The following is a 16,562-nucleotide window of genomic DNA, read 5'->3' on the forward strand; positions in this document are numbered from 1 at the left end:
ACACAGGGGCTTCATGATCCCCTATTTCCCAGGGGCCCCATGAGTTGTCAGTCCGCCCCTGGGTGCTATGTCATGTTACGTTACCTGTGTTTGAGAGCTTACCTCCCTAATGGTCAATAATATGGGCATACTCTCTTACCAACAGGAAAGCACATGGCAAGCTCTTCCTCATCACTGGCAATGATTGAGACTTTCATAGCAAAGTCCCCTGAATTATAAAGCTCTTAAAGACATGGCACATGACGAAACCTCAAAGTGCCTACAATTATTTCCTGCTAATAATTTACATTCTGTATAGTGGCTTTAAAATGCATCTGCTGCCCATTATTACTAAAATAATTTTGTATACATCACCAATATTTCATAGAATCCAAACAATTAGCAGCCACGTCTAGGTTGAATCACATGTCATTTTAAACATCCTGGCAATGCCTATAGTAAGATTTCCTGCACTCATCTACATCTTCACCACATTCTACAAAGTTATGATAATGCTGTCACTCTCTTACAATTAGATTCTCCAATTATTTGTTAACACTACAATATGAAAACCTTGTCACCATTATTTGGAACTGGAAGCTGTATAGAACTGGGAAGAGGATATCTTGCCAGAAAAACACATTTGGGGGTTGACCTGGTCAACTAGATATTCCAGTTATGGGTAGATCCTGGTGGGCTGTATTTGCCATGGATTTCTCACATATGAAGTCCAAAGGCAAAATCTCTGGCTGGCTCCCCATTTCACCACAGGGTTTGGCTCCTCAGGTTGCATTCTGAGTGATATCCAATATATGCTGAAAAATATTAAAACAAGTTCAGTGAAAACCCCAAGTTATGGATCCAACAGGTGAGGAGAATCAACAGTGCTACTGGAGAGATCTCAGCTATGGAGTCACCAGAGGAAAAAAATAAAAGAACCCAGGGAGTGGTTTGAGGTAGCAACAGCTATATAAAAGTGAAATATCCATTTTGGATGTACAGAAAATTCTTTGTCCTGAGTCAACTAGTTGGTACTGAATTTATAAGGTGAATATTGGCTTCCTGCATAAACTGGTCCCCTAAAATATCTATTGGTGACAGCTACTCGTTAAGGACTATCCTATTTATAGCCTTGTCTAAAATTAACATAGGCAGGTTAAAACATGAAAAGAAGGCTGTGATTGGTTGATGTAGGAAACACTTCCATTTTCAGACATTTAATATACTACAGATGGAGAAATATCAGCAGAGTGGTTCTGAAATGAAGGTAATATATAACTGACCATCAGATATACTGTTTGGAGATCATATCTTTCTGCTATAGAAAAAGTATACCATATTTTGCTACAAGTTGTGATACCTTTTAGCTTTCTACATTGACACTTATACGAATCTAGCATTATACATGTTTCTAAATTCACAAATGCTTAGCTAACAAGCTCATGCCTTGGTTCAAATACATTTTTATTGGATTTATTTTAGCTGGCCAGAGTCACTAAAGCACACGCAAATCTGAATACATAATATCTCTACCCTCAGGTCTTGTCAAGTCAACCCTCAGGTCAACAAGGCCACCTGAACTGCAGACACCTACAATGCTTGTCAATATAGAGGAGAACAACAAAGATCATACAAGGCTTTCTAATGCTTCCGAAATGAGTCAGCTAAAAAAATATCCAAAGGTGGTACACAAAAAAATGGGTTGGAGACCAATCCAACCAAAGACAGCTGAATTGGAGAGTGTTTCCTAATGTACAGTATATGATCTCCACATGTTTACTCCTACTTTAACACCCTACTACACTTTCCAGTTTACTGTATTTTCAAGTGAAATTGCATCTCTAATGCAGTTGCACTTATTTTCCTAAGCCCCCTAAGTTTAGAATTTTTGATTCTGGAGATAAAACATTTGTAATACTTGAAAGGTTTCAGGGACATCATTGGCATATACCTAGTGAATAGTTTGCTTCTGCCAGGGTTCCAAACCCTGCAGTTTATACAGTTCTTCAAACTGAGTTTTGTGCCAGATAATAATAAATGTGTGTGCATCATAATAAATTAGATGTCACATTTTATTTCCACCCAAATTCTCTATAGCAACAGAAAAAGAGGGCTTGGTACTACTCCCACTATAGTTCCATACTCCAGTTAGGAGAGAAGCAGATCTTTAGAAGAGAGTGTTAGCACTATGCCTAAATAGGGTCTCCTATATTAATGTCTTCTCAGCCAGCCAAACATTGCTGTTGAGGCAATAAAAAAGGTTTTAGCATGTGGGACCACAAGTCCTCCCTGGACCTTAGGCAACTGAAGGTTAGTTCATTATGGAGGTTCTGTCTTTTCAAGATCAAGTCCCGAAAAACTGAGTCAATTCATTTGAACAATTTCTGGTAAAGCTATGTTTGTGTGTTATGTAAAAAGAATAGCAATTGAGGGTTCCAAATCATTAAGTAGGTTGGTCCTGTTTACTACCGCGGGGGATAATTTACACCAGCTCCTACTTTTAATCTTACATTTCTCTAACAATGTGGACAGGTTAATTTTGACATAGTCCTCAGTATAAGTAGAAACCACAACCCCCAAATATTTGAACAACTCCACTATTCTGATCTGTGAGGCAAACATCAGTGGCTCCACCTGTATAGGGTATAAAAGTAACAAGACAGATTTGTTCCAGTTTTATATAAGGAGTGTGTTATCCACCTATAACATGACCTTTACCTCTCTCTCCCCTTTTGATCCTGCCATTGAACTTGATTATCCGATGGCAGCTGCAAGGGGTTCCACTGCCTGCGCAAACAGGTGTGGGGACAGTAGACACCTCTGTCTCCTTTCCCAATGTGGTGCAAAAGATTCAGATATAGCAGTCTTAATTTGTACACATTCTTTAGGAGCAGAATACAAAATTTGTATAATTTAATAAAGTCCAAAGATAGCGTAGACTATCCAAAGATAGAGCTATTTGATGCTGTTGAATGCTTAAGCAGCATTCAATGATAAAATAGCCCTTTTGGCTTGGATTATCTGACGGGATTTGGAGGTTAAGAAAAAGACTTTTTAATATGTATTACCATGAGTCCTGGGCAGCACAGTGGCTAAATGGTTAGCACTTCCACCTGGCAGTACTAGGGTTGTTAGTTCAATTCCCAGCCATGGCTCCACCTGCCTGGAGTTTGCATGTTCTCCCTGTGCCTGCATTTGTTTCCTCCCACACTCCAAAGACATGCTGGTAGGTTAATTGGCTCCTGTCTAAATTGGCCCTAGTATGTGCATGTATGAATGTGAGTTAGTGAGCTTAGATTGTATGTCCCTTGAGAAGTACCTGTAATAAATACAACAGGATTGGTCCACATGTATCAGTTTGTATATAATTTTCAATTTAAATTCTTCAAAAGGAGCATATCAAGGATGAGTATAGATAGTAGTTATGCTTGAGAACACTGTTGTGTGTTGTCAGATAAAAGGAATTGCATAGTAGATAACAAAACCATATGGTATGTCAGAATATGTCATAAGTAAGTGTTGGGAACTGCTTACTGAGGCACACCAGTGCATGATCTGGAGTATTTTGGTTGTAAATCTTTCTTACAGTTGCTCTGTGGGTTCATAATTAAAACTGGGGTAGGGTAGGAAGACTGGGGGAAAGTAGCTGCGTGACCCATGTGTAGTGATCCATAGGTAAAGAAAAATGGTTTGGCAGGAGTGGGTGTTGGAGAAGTTAGAACTAGAATAGGGAAATTAAGTGATAAACAAGGGATTAATGGGGCCATTTAGGTGGGTGGAAATGGGGGTGGGAGGGTATAGTAATATGGTGTCTAGGGGAGGGAGGGTAGGGAGGGGTGGGGCGTGAGGTAGTGGTGTTGGGGCATAGTAAAAAGGGCAAGTAGGTAGAGGGATAATGTGTTTACTTTAGTCCTATTTCACCAACAGGCACTTACCCTCAACTGCATAGATGAAATGGAACCATAAATACCGGGCTGTGCCAACACTCCAAGGGTTACCTTTTGTTTATGTCTATGGCACGTACTAAACCACTTTTACTTCCCCGATCCTCCTCTCCTGCAGGCTTTCCAATGCTGCTGGACCAGTCCTGGCAGCCTGTTCTACCCCATGATCCAGCGATTAAATGTACTCTGACGTCATCAAGACGAATGCAGGGACCATCACCTTTGCACTGGACTTGAGAACACTAAGGAACAGTCCACTGCTGGAACATGGAAGAGCAACATTTGCTGGGAGAGTGGGAAGATCCCGTAATTAAAACTGCTTTTCTGTCTCCTAGACAGAAACAAGCAGTTATCCCTTGCAGAGTAGGTACAGCCCCAATACATGGGAGGGTTTCTAGTTTTCCTGTAGTTGTGCTTTAACAACATTCCATTTTGCCCTATGGGCACCAATGCCACAGCTTTATACATTGTACGAAAAATCCACACGCCTAATGAACAAATACTAGTTAAAGTATAACTAAAGGCAAAACTTTTTTTTTTAGTTTTGGATACAGTGGAGAGGGATTAGAACACCTGTTTTTTTTTATTGCAGTCTGTGCCCCCATTAAGGCGATTCACTCTTTTTTGTCCTGTTTACCATTATCATTGAAAGTGAAAGTAAAAGAAACCCCAAAAAAGTAATAGAAGGTACATTTTCCAATGGGGACACTTGTTCTGGTGACCTGGGGGTCTCCAATGAATTCCCTTAATTTGCAGATATTTTTAGCTATGTGAAAGGAAGTGAAGGCAAATCTCCTCAGTGGGGCACAGATGGTAAAAAATAAAGTGACGGAGGTTATAACCCTCTCTCACTCTATTAAAAATGAGGAAAAAAAAGGTTTTGCCTATAGTTTATCTCAGGTACTTGTATAGCGCTGTCAATTTATGCAGCACTTTACATATATATTGTATGTTCATATCAGTCCCTAACCCTCAAGGGGTGTACAATCTAAGGTCCCTAACTCACATTCATATATACCAGGAACAATTCAGACAGGAGTCAATTAACCTAGCAGCATGTCTTTGGAGTGTGGAGGAAACCCACACAGTCACAGGGAGAACATGCAAACTCCAGGCAGTTGGTGCAGTGGTTGGGATTTGAACCAATGACCCTAGTACTGCCAGGTGGAAGTGCTAACCATTTAGCCACTGTGCTGCCCATACTTCTACTTTAATCTGCACAGAACAAATGTACATGCAGTTTCACCTGACAAATAACTATGCAATTTTTTTATAAATAGACCTTATAATTTGGCAGCAATATGGCTTCCTCTACCTCATTCAGCTGTGGGTGCATTGTGATTAAACCTAAACAAAAGGAGATCAATTACACAGACTATTTACAGCATAGTAGTAAATCATGGAGTAGAAATACTGCAAGTGGTATATATATAAAATATTTCAGTTGAATATTTCATTTTTTACACAACAAAACAAATTGTAAAAATATAGAAAAAAACACTTTCCATTCCTTTTACTAGCTTCTTATCCAAAATTGACATAGTTTATGGGAGAAGGGATATCCTTTCAACTCCAAACCCCAAAGCTGTTGACTTCAAAACACAGTATATCTGCAATATAGCAACTACTGTATAGCTCATGGGCTGGACAATGAGCCAGAGGATTGAGGGTCATCTTCAAAATGTCATTTCGATCTGAACCAGCCATTACATTATAGTTCCTCTAATTAAATTAAGTGGATATTTTTGGCTGAAGAGTCAGCTTGAATATGTCTATTCCATATTAAATCAAACACTATGCCAGGTTCACTATACTGCTAGGAAAAGTTATTTACTACCCCTATTACGAGCAATGCTCAGCTCATCAATGAATGTTGCTTTCTAATGCAGAGCTGGCAGTAAATGTTAGTGTTATTTAAAGATATAATTAATTTAATTGCAAGCACTGATAACAGGAATTTTAAAGCACGCAGAATGAACATTTATAAAGATCCCCGCAGAGTGATGTCAAGAATTTGCCATCCCATCAGTAAAGAACTGTATTACGTGGTATTAAAAGCTAACATGGTGCCTAAATATATATATATAATAAGTATGTGCTAGGCTTGTATTGTGTTTGTATCTAGTAACAACCACAATCAGGGAAAATATCATCCATGTATAAACATGGCTTGTTCTGAGGATTTTATTTTATTGGTTTAATAAATTAGAATGCAAACTAATTGAAAAAAAAAATATATAGAGAGAGAGAGAGAGAGAAAGAGAGAGAGAGATATGAGTTTGCATGTTCTCCCTGTGCCTGCGTGGGTTTCCTCTGGGTACTCCAGTTTCTTCCCACACTCCAAAGACATGCTGGTAGGTGAATTGGCTCCTGTATATGTAAATTGGCCCTAGTATGTGTATGTATGAATGTGACCTTAGATTGCCCCTTAAGGGTTAGGAACTGATGTGAATGTACAATATATATATATATATGTGTAAAGTGCTACGTAAATTGAGCTATACAAGTACCTGTAATAAATAATTAAAAATATATATATAAAATACTACAACTGTATATAATTTTAAACAAAATAATCCAGTTACATGTTTTTGTCAAAATAATGAATTGCATTGGCATACTACTGTAACAAATATCAGAAATCTATCATAAACTGGAATTAATTCAATGAAATGAAGGAATAAATCTCAATCTTACCCTGAGCAATGGAAAGCAGAGTAAGAGCGCTAGCACTAGGCAAAAAAACCCCACAAATGCTGCTGAGAAAAAAAAGTACAATGCTGTTACCTTAGCATGTTTCAGGCACTGGGAGCTAGAGAAGGAGGGGTTTTGGAGGAGAGGGCAGGGCAGTTATCATCATAGTCCACAGAGTAGTCTGGAGATACATGGGCGATATAGGAAGCAGTTGTGCACACTATGAGTCCGCATTCGCACATTGCAATTTTGAATTGCAATTCCATCGCATTTTCTGCGAATCGGTCTGCAATCGTGGAAAAAAAACACCACACATGTTTGGGTGGCATTTATTCTTAATGGCACCTCAAATCCGGTGCGATATTGACGTGATTGTCACGCAACAGAATCATGCTGCAAGTGCAGCAAAACACATTGCACGAAGCTTGTCGCCCAGAAGAAGCTCCTGCTCGTTTTTGGCCGACAAGCTTCATGCAATTCGTTTATGCTGCAATTCTGTCACGCGTTAACCAAGGCAAAAGCGAAAAGCATTTGAGGTGCCACTTTGGATGAATAGCACCCCAACACACGTGGTGCATTTTGCCACAATTGCAGTGCGATTTGGAATTGCAAGCAGAATCGCAGCAATTCTGCCCACAATTCTAAATCGCAAAGTGTGCACGTGCCGTAATACATTTTTGGCAGGTAGAATTGTTTTTATACACAACCAGCAATAAAATCATGATGATCCACCTAATATTGAGCAGGTCCCCTATACTTCTGAAGGTATGCTGTGGTATCTGGCACAAAGTCATCAGTCGCAGATCCTTTTTATGTCCTGTAAGTTGCAAGGTGCGGACTCTATGGATTGGACTAGCTTTTCCAGCACATCCCACAGATGCTCGATGAATTAAGATCTGTAGAATTTGGAAGTCAAGTCAACACCTCAAACTCAATGTTGTGTTCCTCAAAACACAGCACTTCCTCCACCGGATAGCCTTCTTCCCATACTGCATCCTAGACCCAAAACCACGGCACTGCCTCCACTGGCTTGCCTTCTTCCCATACTACATCCTAGACCCAAAACTACCGCACTGCCTCCACCGACTTGCCTTCTTCCCATACTACATCCTAGACCCAAAACCACTGCACTACCTCCACCGGCTTGCCTTCTTCCCATACTGCATCTTAGACCCAAAACCACCGCACTACCTCCACTGGCTTGCCTTCTTCCCATACTACATCCTAGACCCAAAACTACCACACTGCCTACACCGGCTTGCCTTCTTCCCATACTACATCCTAGACCCAAAACTACCGCACTGCCTCCACCGGCTTGCCTTCTTCCCATACTACATCCCAGACCCAAAACCACCGCACTACCTCCACCGGCTTGCCTTCTTCCCATACTGCATCTTAGACCCAAAACCACCGCACTGCCTCCACCGGCTTGCCTTCTTCCCATACTGCATCCTAGACCCAAAACTACCGCACTGCCTCCACCGGCTTGCCTTCTTCCCATACTGCATCCTAGACCCAAAACCACCACACTGCCTCCACTGGCTTTCCTTCTCCCCATACGGCATCCTAGATCCATCTCTTCCCCAGGTAAGAAAAACACACATATCCAGCCATCCACATGATTTAAAAGAAAACATGATTCATTAGACAAAGCCACCTTCTTCCATTGCTCTGTGGTCCATTTCTAATGCATGCCCACTTCAGGTGCTTTTTGTTGTGAGCACGGGTCAGAATGAATACCTTTACCAGTCTGTAGGTATGCAGCTGCATATATAACAAACTACAATGACATTTTTTGTGCTTTCAACACATCAACTTCAGGGACAACTTGTTTTCTTGATTCCTAATATATCCCACCGGCTTTCAGATGCCATTGTGATGAGATAATCAAGGTTCTTCACTTAACCTGCCAGTGGTCATAAAGTTATGGCTGATCGGTGTATAATCCTGCCTTCTTTCAGGTATTTAGAATTTTGCGTTAACATCAGAATGCAAAGTAGATTCACTGATGTGAATGTACAATATATATATGTAAAGTGCTGCGTAAACTGACAGCGCTATATAAGTACCTGAAATAAATAAATAAATAAATCAGTAGAAAAAAAACCTCTACTCCTGCTGCAACACAGACTGCTGCACTAAATATGTCCACCAGAGGTCACCACAGTCATAGATTTAAAAATCACTTTAGGTAATAGTCTCTAGATGTGTATTGGAACTCTGCAACCAATCAAATCAGGGCAAGTCATACCAACCCGCTCTCTAAAACACTCTCACAACACTTATTGCTAATGATAGGTTGAGAAAAAAATGATATATATATATACAGGCGTACCTCGGTTTACAAACGCCTCAGTTAACGTAATTTTCAATTTACGAATGACAATCCATTGAAAATAATGGCTCTGATTATGATTTTTTTTTTGCAATATGAACGGATTAATTGGTTTTTAATGGATTTACAAAATGTTTTTTAATCATGTCCCTGTACAGTACTATGCCTTTAAAGTGCACTCTATAAAGAGTTTTGAATAGATAAGACTTTTTTTACTTTTTTCTAACCTCCAGAACGGATTAATTGGTTTTCAATGCATTTACAATTTTTTTTTAGTCATGTCCCTGTACAGTATTTATGCCTTTACAGTGCACTTAATAAAAAGTTTTGAACAGATAAAAGACTTTTTTTTAAACATTTTTCTGACCTCCGGAACAGAATAATTGGTTTTCAATGCATTCCTATGGGAAACCGCGTTTCGGTTTACGAATTTTCGCAATATGAAAAGTCCCGCAGAACACATTCAATTCGGAAACCGAGGTACGCCTGTATATATATATATATATATATATATATATAGATATAGATATATATATATTTATATATTCTACAGCCCTAATCACTTCAAGGGAAGCTGTCAGTGTAGAAATATTGGAGCTGCCGCTGCCTATTTGATTTTGGATGTGCATGTTCCAGGGTTGTCAATCCTTCACTATTTAGGAAAACACCAGCAAGGAACATTCCAGTCTTCTGTATCACTGATGGAACCCAGCCTACTTCCAAGGTGCTTCTCATTCTCCACCCAGCATTTTCTCAAGCCTAAGAGTTAACATCCCAGCATCATCCACCTATATCCACAGGACCCTCATGTACGTTCATACATGGCCATCCTAATTCTGTACACATGGAAATAGTATCATTCGAATTATATTCTCCAATACACAGGGACAGCCTTAGGAGCTTTGATGCCTCATGCAAACCTTTAGAATGAACATCTCAGTGGGAAAAAAAACAAACCGCGTTCACACTCTATAACCATAGATACAGGCCACCTTGGAAACCTCTTGCTGTCTTGAGTATTGAACAGAAAATTTGGGAAGGGCAGGTCTTGGCTTTAAAGTCAGGAAGCCCTTAGTAATAAAGTGACACGAGGATCAAAATGACACTTCGATGTGTCGGAAGCATGCTATCGTCATCATCCCACCTTCACGGCTTATTGAATTACAGAACATGGCATGGCTGGATCTAGGGGGGTGCTTGGGTGGGCTCTACCCACCAGATTTCAGTTGCGCCCTCCCCCCAGGTAACAATGGCCAGAACTAGGGTGCTGGGGTTTCCCTCCCCAGATTTCAGTTGCGCTGCAAACCCCCCCCCCCCCATCAACCCAACCCCACCATGGTTGTTGTGCCCGGCAGAAGCTGCCTATAAAGGAGGACTGGCTGCAGCTGTAAAGGTATAGTGTCTGTGACACTCTAGTACAGCCTAGCCAGCAAACTCCCCCTTCCTCCCTGCACAGACAGGAGAGAACAGAGATCTATTCCGCCTCCTCCAGCCCCCAGCCCCTGTCTCTGCCCTACCCATACTGCAATGCCCCATTTGCAGCTAGTGCTGTGCCTGACAGATGGGATGTGTGGGTGGGAGATTTGCAGCCAGCAGCCGGCAGATCCATCATGACTGCATGATTGATGCTGCTGCCTGAGCCTGCAGATCCCAGCCTGGGGTTCATTGTTCACTGAACTCCCCTTACCTCCCTCCTTTCTGTCCCACATCTGCCTCTCCCCCTCTATTATTCCAGGAGCTTCACAAAGTTGCCCAGATGATTTCATGTCCAATTAGCACTTAGGGACAACTGAACTCTGATCTAAGGGGGCACTCCGCTGGGTTCTGATGGAAGGAGGTACTCAGCTAGATTCTGACGTAAGGGGGGCATTCTACCAGATTCTGATGTAAGGGGGCATTCTACCAGATTCTGATGTAAGGGGGCATTCTACCAGATTCTGACGTAAGGGGGCATACTACCAGATTTTGATGTAAGGGGGCATTCTACCAGATTCTGATGTAAGGGAGCACTCTGCTAGATTATGATGTAAGGGGGAACTCCGCTGGACTCTAACGTAAGAGGGCACTCTGACGCAATCTGCTGTAAGGGGACAATACGCTGGATTCCTATTTAAGGGGGTACTCTGCTGAACTCTGATGTAAGGGGGCACTCTGCCAGATTCTGATGTAAAGGGACACTACACTGGATTCTGATATAATTGAAACTGAACAAGAGAACCCCCCAATTCAGTGGGACTTTAATGGCACCAATACATAGAATTAAAAATGTTCACATAGATATTTATTTACTCTCTACAGTACTTTAGGGATGCAGACCCATATCAGGGAATACCTCATTGTTGTTATTTTTTGGATTCTGATGTAAGGGGGCACTCCGCTGAACTCTGATGTAAGGGGAAACTCTGTCACATTATGATGTAAAGGGGCACTCTACCAGATTCTGATGTAAGGGAGCACTCCACTGGATTCTGATGTAGAGGGCACTCCACTGGATTCTGATGTAAGGGGGCAATCCGCAGAAGTCTGATGTAAGGGGGAACTCCACTGGATTATGATGTAAGGGGAAACTCTGCAAGATTCTGATGTAAGGGGGCACTCTGCTGGACTCTGATGTAAGGGGGCTCTCTGCTGAACCCTGATGTAAAGGGGGCACTCTGCTGAACTCTGATGTATAGGGGCACTCTGCTGGACTCTGATGTACGGGGGTACTCCACTAGACTCTGATGTATGGAGGCACTCCACTGGACTATGATGTAAGGGGGCACTTTGCTAGATTGTGATGCTAGGGGGCACTCTACCAGGCTCTGAATGTAAGGAGGCACTCCACCGGATTCTGGTGTAAAGGTGTACTCTGCTGTAAGGGGGGACTCTGCAAACTTTGAAGTAAGATGGTAGAACTCTGGGGACACTGCTGTAAGGTCGGACTTTGGAGACAGCAGGTGCAGATTCTGTTCAATCCCCCTTTAAGATCCCCTACTGCCCCTGCTTACCCCATGTACACTGCCATACTGACCTCTGAACGCTCCCCTGTTGACCTCCCAACCTTTGCCCACCTGACATTTTTTACTGCACCCCCACATCCAACCAGCTAGATCTAACCCTGATATCAGGTGTCCTGACATGTCAGTGTCTGTGCACCTGCGTGTCCCAATAGACATCAATGGGACACCAGAACGGAGAAGCACGCAACACCTGTACATTTCTGTGTCAGGAAAATATGTCCCTGCATGGGGCATGAAGCTAATTTCCCCGCATGAACGGTCTATAAAGTTCCCAACAGACATCAATGGGTTCAAACACATTATTCCCAACCACTGTTGCCAACCTCCCACAGTATTTTTTACTGACAAAGTGTAAAATTTACTGATAACTTTTTTTACTGACAACCTAAAAATGACAGAACTCCTATTAAAACTAAGACAATCAATATTTAAACAGTATAAACAACATTATGGAAACACTGACAATACCCATAACAAGTAATTTGTTGGTTTACACTTAAAAAGTCAACATGGCATAAAAAATGATCAGCCCCTGATATTTACATACAGCTGTAAAAATTACTGATAAATTTACTGACGGTTAGCAACCTTGTTTCCAAGAGCATAAGTGGGTGCTGCAGCAACCACCAGCTGGAAACCAAAGACATTCAAGCAGAAAGTATGCCACCAGCACACCAAGGATTTCCAGAATGGATCCAAAGCTTTATTCAGTAATCACATTGTAGCGTACAGAGCTAATGTTTGTTTCGGAGCCTTGCAGGACCCCTTCATCAAACATGTGACGACAGATATCAATGGGACACTGGCATGCGGATGCATGCTACACCTGTGCACCCATATCCCAGTGAAAGACGGCCCTGCATGGGGCATGGAGCTATCTATAAAAAGACAGCATATAGGTAAGAGTAATTAACATTTACTGTATACTTACCTCTATATTTACAGCATACAATTCTCAAAGATCTCCTTTAAGAGACTACATCACTGTCCACACATTTCTTATAACCAAAACAATAAACAATTGGCCAGGATAAGGGGTGGGCGGAAGGGCTGACTGCCCTGGGCGCGTAAAAGATGGCCCTGCATGGGGCACGGAGAAATCTATAAAAATACAGCATAGAGGTAAGAGTAATTAACATCTCCAGTATACTTACCTCGATGCTTACAGCACACAATTCCCAAAGATCTCCTTTAAGAGATAGACTACATCACTCTCCACACATTTATTATAACCAAAACAATAAACAACTGGCCGGGATAAGGGGTGGGTGGAAGGGGCAACTGCCCTGGGTGCGTAATAGGTGGCCCTGCATGGGGCATGGAGTTATCTATAAAAAGACAACATAGATGTAAGAGTAATTAACATCTCCTGTATACTTACAGACCGGCTTCCGCCCCCTACACTCCACCGAAACCGCCCTCCTCAAAATCGACCTACTAACCGCCAAAGCCAAAGGCGACTACTCTGTCCTCCTCCACCTGGACCTCTCCGCGGCCTTCGACACAGTCGACCACCCCCTCCTCCTTAATAAACTACTCTCCCTTGGCATCAGAGACACTGCTCTCTCCTGGTTCTCCTCTTACCTATCCCGACGCTCCTTCAGCGTTTCCTACAACGGTGCCACCTCCCCTTCCCTCCCCCTCTCTGTTGGGGTCCCCCAGGGCTCTGTCTTTGGACCCCTTCTCTTCTCCATCTACACCTCCTCCCTTGGCAAACTCATACACTCCCATGGCTTCAACTACCACCTCTACGCTGATGACACTCAAATTTACCTCTCCACCCCCACCTCACCCCCACATTCTTCGCCCGTATCACTCACCTCCTAAACGACATCTCTGACTGGATGTCGCTCCATTTCCTCAAGCTTAACCTCTCCAAAACCGAGCTTCTCGTCTTCCCCCCTGCCCGTGCCCCCCCCCCCATCCTATCCATCACTACCAACAACACCACCATCAATCCCGCCCCGCAAGCCAAAGTCCTTGGCGTCATTCTGGACTCAAACCTCTCCTTCCAACCCCATGTCAAATCACATACAAACACATGCAGGCTCCACCTTTGCAACATCGCCAAAATACGCTCCTTCCTTACCCCAGACACCACTAAAATACTCGTACACTCCCTGATTATCTCACGCCTCGTCTACTGCAACTCCCTCCTCACCGGCCTACCCCAGTGCAGGCTCTCCCCGCTTCAGACCATCCTGAACTCAGCAGCTAGACTCATCCACCTCACCAACCACTCCACCTCTGCCACCCCCCTCTGCCTATCCCTCCACTGGCTCCCTATCGCCCAACGCATCAAATTCAAACTACTCACTCTGACCTACAAAGCCATTCACAACACTGCCCCTAACTACCTCACCAACCTGATTCCCAGGTATCACCCCACCCGTACCCTTCGCTCTTCACAGGACCTCCTTCTCTCTTGCCCCCTGGTCTCCTCCTCCCATGCACATCTGCAAGACTTCTCCAGGTCCTCCCCCATCCTCTGGAACTCACTACCCCAATCCATCAGACTGTCACCTTCCCTCCTCACCTTCAGGCACTCCCTGAAAACCCACCTCTTCATGGAAGCCTACCCCACCCTCACCTAACTGCCGTTCTCCTTCATTCCTCCTACCACTCCATCCCCCACAGCCACTTCCTCCTGTACCACTACCCCCTCCCTCCTAGATTGTAAGCTCGAAAAAGTAGGGCCCTCTAACCCCTTGTGTGCTGTTTGTAGTTGCTGTACTGTTTCATGTATTGTTCCCCCCTCTATTGTACAGCGCTGAGCAAACCCTTTGGCGCTATATAAACTCGATGTAATGTAATGTAATACTTACATCGATGCTTACAGCACACAATTCCCAAAGATCTCCTTTAAGAGATAGACTACATCACTCTCCACACATATATTATAACCAAAACAGTAAACGACTGGCCGGGATAAGGGGTGAGCAGAAGGGGCGACTGCCCTGGGTGCGGAAAAGGTGGCCCTGCATGGGGCATGGAGCTATCTATAAAAAGACAGCATCGATGTAAGAGTAATTAACATCTCCTGTATACTTACCTCGATGCTTACAGCACACAATTCCCAAAGATCTCCTTTAAGAGACAGACTACATCACTCTCCACACATTTATTATAACCAAAACAGTAAACAACTGGCCGGGATAAGGGGTGGGCGGAAGGGGCGACTGCCCGGGGCGCAATGGTTTACTGTAGGGATGGGGGCGCAGTTTGGCAACTTGGGTGCTGGATGACCTTGTCTCGGCACTGACTGACAGTCACGGATCAAGTTTGGGGAGTTGCATAGGTAGGCAAATGTCTGACCAGGGTTATGGACACCTGCCATCCACGTAGAGGACACTGGCAGCGTGGTAGCTCACATTGGAACTGTACAAGATTACATGTTTTGATGCACATGCCATGAAAAAAAAGACGTCGTATTTTTCAAAATGCAATGTACTGCAAGTCTGAGATACAGACACGTCATAGCGCATTGCACTGTGTATGTTAAACCGGAACAGTGTAAATTACTCCTATATATAACTATTACAGGTACATATGGAGTATAGCGCCATCAATTTACATAGCGTTTTAAATTGTACATTCACATCAGTCCCTGCCCTCAAGGAGATTACAATCTAAGGTCCCAATCTCACATTCATACATACACATACTAGGGCCAATTTAGACAGGATCCAATCAACCTACTAGCATGTCTTTGGAGTGTGGGAGGAAATCCATACAGGCACCAGGAGAACATACAAACTTTAGGCAGATAGTGTAGTAGTTGGGACACCGATGACCCTAGTGCTCCTAGGCGGAAGTGCTACCCACCTAGCCACCATGCTACCCAAAGTTTAAAATACAAAAAAGATACATTAAGGGTAGTATTGATAAAAAAAATCACAAAGCTATTTGTCTTGTGAAACTACTATATTATTATTATATTACAGGATTTATATAGTGCCAACAGTTTTCTCAGCGCTTTATAAAATGAAGGTGGACATTACAGTCACAATACAATTTGGTACAAGAGGAAACAGAGGGCTCTGCTTGTTAGAGCTTACAATCTAGGAGGAAGGGTTGAGTGATACAAAAGGTAACAGCTGTGGGGGGATGAGCTGATGGAGGAAAAAAAAGTCAGTTTACTAGTTAGAAGCAAGATAGGCTTCTTTACAGAGAAAGTTTTTCAGGAATCGTCTAAAGGTGGATAGATTAGGAGATAGCCGGACAGATTGGGGTAGGGAGTTCCATAGGATGGGAGAAGCTCGGAAAAAGTCCTGGAAGCACGCATGGGAGGAGGTGACACAGGAACTAGAGAGCAGAACGTCTTGGGAGGAACGAAGAGAGTGGTTTGGTTGATATTTTGAGACCAGGTTGGTGATGTAGCGGGAGGCAGAGTTGTGGATGGCTTTGTAAGTTGTTGTTAGTATTTGGAATTTTATTCGTTGGGCGAGTGAAAGCCAGTGAAGGGATTGGCAGAGAGCGGTAGCAGACACAGAACGGCTGGTAAGGTGGATGAGTCTGGCAGCAGTATTCATGATGGACTGGAGGGGGGAAAGCCTATGTAAAGGTAAGCCAGTGAGGAGGGAGTTGCAGTAGTCAAGGTGAGAGATA

At 43.0% G+C, this 16,562-nt stretch overlaps 1 protein-coding gene across 11 annotated transcripts in view; it reads right to left on the reverse strand.

Moving 5' to 3' along the window:
• Positions 1-16,562, reverse strand: part of ERC2 (ELKS/RAB6-interacting/CAST family member 2) — a 1,463,345-nt gene that overhangs the window by 1,286,492 nt on the left and 160,291 nt on the right. The gene's annotated exons all lie outside the window — the stretch shown is intronic.

The sequence above is a fragment of the Staurois parvus genome, unplaced genomic scaffold, assembly GCF_062004578.1.
Source record: "Staurois parvus isolate SC_StPar_1 unplaced genomic scaffold, SC_StPar_1.0 ptg000282l, whole genome shotgun sequence".
NCBI classification, from domain to species: domain Eukaryota; kingdom Metazoa; phylum Chordata; class Amphibia; order Anura; family Ranidae; genus Staurois; species Staurois parvus.